We start from the raw sequence: 7,055 nt of genomic DNA, 5'->3' as shown, positions 1-7,055 counted from the left end.
GTTTTAAGCCCCCGGGTCCGGGGGGCGAATCGCGGTCGACTACAGGGGAGTCCAGCGACATAGCCATTACGCTAACTGCTGCTTCCCAAAGATCATAAATACTTTTTAAAGTGTGACTATGTGGGTATTTACCTTAATATCCTATAACTAAGCTGAGTGACCACGTCTCAGTGTCATATTGACAGCTCAAATTTAGCATCATTTTCATCTCCAGATCTACATGTTCACTGCTCATTTTCCAAATGGCCAGCAGTCAGGAGTTCCCCAAGTTAGGATATGCCTTTAATCACTGCAAGAGGACAGGGTCAGAGTGATTGGACACTAAGCATTCTTAGATTTCATTTTTAATCTTTTGGTACCAAAAGGCCAAACGATAAATTCTGGTAAGAATTTGAAAACACAGAGACCAGCAGTTAGCATAATGGCTATGTCACTGGACTCCCATGTAGCAGACAACGGATCAAGTCCCAGACCTGGTGGCTTAAACTCACACCAGGTGCATGTGTGTGTGTGCCCAAGATCCCAAGAGGAGAATTGAGGAGAAGGGATTGCAGCATGGCCATCTCCCTTGGGGGGTAATTTCTTGCTTTCTGTCTCTCTGTCTCTCTCTGTCTGTCTGGTAAGTGCATGTGCCCTAAAGCAAAAACCTCTTCAAAATAAATAAATAAATAAATAAATAAATAAATAAAGCAAAACTATTTTAGTTCTAAGTGTTTTGATTCTACAAGGACCTAATGACCAGTAATCAGATCTGAACCTAAAAATTAAAATTAAATTAAAAAGTGAAAAGAATGTATTATGTAAACATTTTTGAAGATTACTTAAATAATACTACAAATGTATCTTTTAATTAAAAATACACACACACACCTCTTTAATGGAAATACTATATGAATATTCAAATCTCCGAATATCAGTAAATAGAATTGACAAATATTTTTATGCAAGAACAATAAGCAAGTTGATTTGTTTCCATGAAGGAAGTGCAATTGCTTAATTAGACTGAAAATTTTAAAATGTGTTTTATCTTTTTTACACTGTTTTTAACTAAAGCTATAAAAATGTTTGCAATGAGTTATCCCTCATGTTTTAAGAATACAAACTATCTCAGTGAATTGAAGTGTGTTAGCAGTTTTCTAATTAGTACTACAAATCTATTTAAACAAGAGGACATCCTTGTACACAAAATAACATCACTGTTTCAAATCACTTTAGATGTCCCCACAAAAATTAAAATTTCCAGATTCAAAAATAAACCCTGTTGATAAACTAATTCCTCCTTAAAAATTAAAGTGTCCTCAAAATACAAAGATAAACTAAATGCTCCTTAAAAATTAAAGTGTCCTCAAAATACAAAAAAAAAAAAATTCAAAATTATATACTAGTTTAATTGCAATTTAGGTGATTTTTCTCTTAGAAAGATTTAAATAAAAGCTTTGATACAAAACCAAAGTAAAACTTAGTGTTCCCTCATATGTAGATATACACATGGTGTTACATATAGAGATTATTATATCTGTCATTAAATTCTTTATTAAGTTTTGAATTAAAAATAAAAAAGCAGAGAAATAAAAAGAACACCAAGAAGTTCCACACCATCCCAAATTAAAAGTTAAAAATTATGTGAAACACATTTAAAATTATACTATCTTCTGAAAAATTAGGGTACTACAAACAAAATGGAAGATGTTATTTTACATTGTTCTGAAACTGAGTTCTTTCATCCCTCTGGTAACTTAATCAGTATTACAAATTTGATATATATCCTTTCAGTCTATTTTCATGGTTTAAATATATATTTATGGAAACATATCAAAACAGTTTAAAATTACATTTATAAGTTTTATATGCTGTTTATATAGCAAAAATTCACAACCTACTAATAGCTCTTCTTCCTACCTCTTCCTTTGCTCTAAGCCATTCATTTTTTGACCAACATTCATTGATTGCTCTTTTTTATCTTTTTTTTTCAGAATTTCAATAAATTTATAAAATCCATTACTCTCCTTTTAGTGCAATGGTAAATACTATACACTATGCTCGTATCTTCCTATGTCAGCATGGCCATCCTCCCTGGGGGGTGATTTCTTGCTTTCTATCTCTCTGTCTCTCTCTGTCTTTCTGGTGAGCACATGCGCCCTATAGCAAAAACCTCTCCAAAAAAAAAAAAAGACCAAACAAAACAAAATATTATGATCTATCTTTATTTACATTCCAGCTACTATTAAAATGATGATGATGCAGCTATAGAATGTGACACGCTGAAGGAAACCTCACATAGGAAGGTTTCTGGTTCACAGCCTGAGATCTCCCTGAGAACTTGGGCATCTTTTGCCCAGAATAGGAGATTGGCTGAAGCCTTGAGGTAGATTGTGGAGTAGGGACTGTTAGAGATGCTTTTTCTGTCTCTTATGGAAGAAATAAATGAAAATAAAATTATTTTAATGAATAAATATTATCAGAAGACAAATTTCATAAATGTCAGTTGTATTAAGTAGATTAGTAGTTAAGGCCTTTTATATGGGCACTGCTGTTTAACCTGTCCCATCAAATGCACAAAGAAAAATATTGAAATACTTAATTATACTTGAAATATTTAACTATATATAAATAGATTTCTCTAATGCTATTAGTTTGATCAGTTTCTTGTTTTTTATACTTAAAAATTCCGTTATTAGGAGCAGATTTTAAATTGTTATGTTTTCTACAGGAATTAATCATTTACCATTAAGAAATAACATTCCCTTTATCCTTGTAATCACTTCTTCTTTTGAAGTCTTCTTTGATATTAATATAATCAAGTTAATAGTTGTAACATGTAGACATAATAAAACCCATACCATATACTATGTCATTATAATATCTTTTTCATAGGTTTATTTCTTTTTATTTAAATGTATTCCTTGTAAAAAAGAATAAAGTTGAGGCTTGCATCCATATAAATTCTAGAAGATTCTGTCATTTCATTGTGTGTCTAGATGGCTTATCCATATGATTGAATTTAAATTCATAATCTAATGAATTGCTAACCCTTTATTCTTGATTCATTATTCTAATTTTTACGCTTTCTTTTGCATTGAATATTTTCACTATTCAGTTTTCTCTTTACTATTGCATTCTGACTTTTACTTAATTTTTTAGTACTTGCTTTAAGATTTACAATTTTCATATTTAACTTTTCACTGTCTACCTAGAAACAATATTATTTGACTTTATTTAGCACAGTACAATTCTAATTCCTCTATCTCCTTTGTGCTATTATTTGAATATACAGTATGAGCTCACAATAGGTTGCTTTTATTTTTTAAAACATTTATTTTTTATAAAGTTAAATAAGAAATAGTCTGTTATATTTAACCACATATTTATGACTTCCAGTGCTCTTTATTCCTTCCTGTGGACCCAGTTTTCCACCAGGTGTAATTGTCCTTTCATATGAAAAACTTCCTTGAACATATATTATTGAACACATTTGTTGATGATAAGATTTCAAGTTTTTATTTTGTTTGCATTGAGAAATTCTTTATTTCACCTTGTTTTTTAATGGATTTAGAATTTTACTTTTACATTTTTCTTTTAGTGCTGTTAAAACTGCCATTTTATTTTCTTCTATTGCGCATATACTGATGATAAGACTAAAGACAGTCTTACCTTAGTAATTTCATATCTAATGTGTTTCCTCCACCCCATAGTTTCCTTAAAGATTTTATCTTTAGTTTTTAGCAACTTTATTATATAATATTTTGGTAGAATGGTCTTTGTTTTTATCATGCCTGTTTTTTAAAAATACTTCTGCACTTGGTTGTACTTAACTGGATGTTCTGGTTCAGAGATGAAGGTGGAGGCTCTAAATACAATAGGTACCTACTGTTATTATTTTGGCAAAAGGCAAAGATGAATGAGACCCTAAATAGAAAACTCAGTCACATAAAAATTCTTCCTAAATGTGACAAATAATATTTTGCTCTATTAGGAAAAAAAGTCCCATGACCAAGGCAGATATCAACTTAGCATACACTTCTCCAACCCTGTGCACCAGGAAGTTAGGTCACAACGGGCAGCTGTGTGCAAACATATATCATGGAGAAAGTGAAATTAATTACATCTGTATGTAAGTTTCAGTTACAACAAAATGATGATGTTTGTCTATAGGAGTCATAAAATTATTCAAGATGATGATAGTAGAAATACTTGTGATATGAGGTAAAAATCCAGTTGCTGAAGTTGGCATTTAGATAAATGCATACCTATTTTTGTTTGTTTGTTTTTCAGTGAACAATACAGAGGAAGGAGGTGAGTAATTTTTTTTTTTCCCTTTTAGCATTATTACAGAGCTTGTCCTATTTGCTGGTAATTATCTTTGTCCTCCATCAATATTCATGTAGGTATTTTCTACTTTAATATTTTCTGTAAGTGCCTTTAAGAATATAGTAACTCTGGGACCAGCAGTTAGCATAATGGCTATGTCGCTGAACTCCCATGTACTCAACCGCAGTTCGCGTCCCAGACCCGGTGGCTTAAAACTCACACCGGACACATGTGCGTGCTTGCCCAAGATCCCTAGAGGAGAATGGAGGAGAAGGAATTGCGTCGTGGCCATCCCCCCTGGAGATGGCCTTCTGTCTCTCTGTCTCTCTCTGTCTTGTCTGGCGAGCGCACACACCCTATAGCAAAAACCTCTCCAAAAAAAAAAAACGAATATAGTAACTCTATATCAAACCTGTTGCTATGTATGCCCAAAAATTATTCTATCTTGTTTTTTTCCAAAACCTCTACCCTTTCATTTCTCCTACTTCTAACCTTAGATTTTCTGTCTTCCTTTTACTTTGTTTACAAGTTTTCTCTACATTTACCATTTCTGAGTCCCGATGATTACTAAGAGATTCAATATTAAAGTGTTGAGATGAAAAGAATTAGTCTCAAGCTCAGTTACTGCTATTTGCAGAATTTTATTAAAAAGAACTCTAGATTTTACTCGTTATTACATTTACCAAGTTAACATTCCCTAGACATGCCCATTTTGATTTTTCCAAATCATCTAAGACTCTAGCTGTCTCTAAAGTGGCTTTTGTCTTACATGGCCATAACTTTGGAGAAACCCTTCTTTACAAGACATTCTTGAGAAGGCTTTCTTTTTAGCATCTTCACAGATTAAGGTGATAATTTTCTCTTTAGTACTCTGTCATTGTGGAAAGCTCCCATAAACAGTCAGAGAATGCTGCTTTGGGCCAATATGCCACTAAACTGAGTTGTTAACTACTTTCCTATTTACTGAGTGAATTTAATCTTTCTTGCAGTGTTGTTTTCAGAAAAACTCTCAGAAGAAAGACAAGGTAAGTTATCCGGCCCATTTTATCTCTAATTATTCATTACTGCTATGAATTTAACTTCTCCATTTTTTCCCCTTTGGCTTTAGTCTTCCTTATTTCATCTTGTTCCTCAGATGTTCACAGGTATATACATATTTTTATGAAAGTTTAGCCCTGAAACTGACACATAAAAATTCTTAAATATACCCTTAGTTTCATCCCTTTCCGTTTTTTGACATCAGATTTCCAACTCTGACCTCATTGCACCATCTTTCGCTTATTAGGAACCTTGTGATTGTGTTGGACACACTCAGGTATCGAGATCCTTCCTATTCCAAGATGATTAACTAAATCACACTTCCAAAGTCCCCTTTGCCATTTAAGGTAACATATTTATGGATTCCAGAGATTATGATACAGGTATTTTTAGAAGGCCATTATACTGCCTATCAAAATTTGTAGTTTTGTATTCTTCTCAACAATATACAGTAAATTTTTCTTCATTTTTATACTATAAAGATTTATTTGATAAGCACATGTTTACAATAGAAAATTTCATGCCATAAGACATACTTGAAAAAGAAATCTTCAATTACATCTCCATGGAATTTTAATACAAATTTTAAAGAAACAGCTTTTTATTCTTTTATGAGCCTTATATAAAAGATCTAAGTGTATATGGAATTATACATATTAACATACTTTGGATATACACCCAGTAGTAGGATTACTGGATCATATGGTACTTCTATTTCTAGTTTGTTGAGGAAACTCCAAATTTTTTTATATAGCAACTCTACTAACTACATTCCCACAAACAATACACCAAGACTCCACCTTCTCAAAGAGCCTTGCTTACACTTATTTTTTGCTTTATGATAATAATCATTCTAATGTGGATTAAGTGATATTTCAGTGTGGTTTTAATTTGCATTTTCTTATGATTATTTAGTGTTGAACATTTTTTCATATGCTTTTTTGGCTATTTCTAGATCTTCCTTTGAAAATTGTTTAGATTTATTGTCCATTTTAAATTTCTTTTTTCTTTTTTTGGAGAGGTTTCTGCTATAGGGCACGTGCACTCGCCAGACAGACAGAGAGAGACAGAGAGACAGAAAGTGAGAAATCGTTCTCTCCGGGGGAATGGCCACACCGCAATACCTTCTCCTCCATTCTCCTCTCGGGATCTTGGGCATGCACGCACATGTGCCCGGCATGAGTTTGAGCCACCAGGTCTGGGACTCGAACCATGGTCGACTACATGGGAGTCCAGCGACATAGCCATTACGCTAACTGCTGGCCCCCCATTTTAAAATTTGATTGTTGGGTTTTTTACTGGTAGATTGGTTAAGTTCCTTATATAATCTGGGTATTAATTCCTTTTTGGATGCATTCTTTGCAAATATTTTACTCTGTAGGTCATCTGCATTTCCCTTTTATACAGAAGCTTTTCAGTTTGATGTAATCCAATTTATCTATTTTGATGTTGTTTGTGCTTTTTGAGATCTTACTTTAAAAACAGTACAGCCCCCATAACCTAGTATTAAGGAAAGAGTTCCCACATGGCTGACTGTAGTTCAAATCCCAGCCCTTGAAGCTTGAAAAACATGCCCACCACCTGTGTATGTAGGCACAAAATCCTGACAAGATGGAGAAATAGAGAAGGGATTGTGATGTGATTGCACTCCATTGGCTAGTGCTTTCTCCTCTTTTCTGTCATTCTCTCTCTCTCTCTCTCTCTCTCTC

This window comes from Tupaia chinensis, unplaced genomic scaffold (genome assembly GCF_000334495.1).
Source record: "Tupaia chinensis unplaced genomic scaffold, TupChi_1.0 Scaffold000533_1, whole genome shotgun sequence".
NCBI classification, from domain to species: domain Eukaryota; kingdom Metazoa; phylum Chordata; class Mammalia; order Scandentia; family Tupaiidae; genus Tupaia; species Tupaia belangeri.
Note: the sequence above shows the minus strand (reverse complement) of the source record.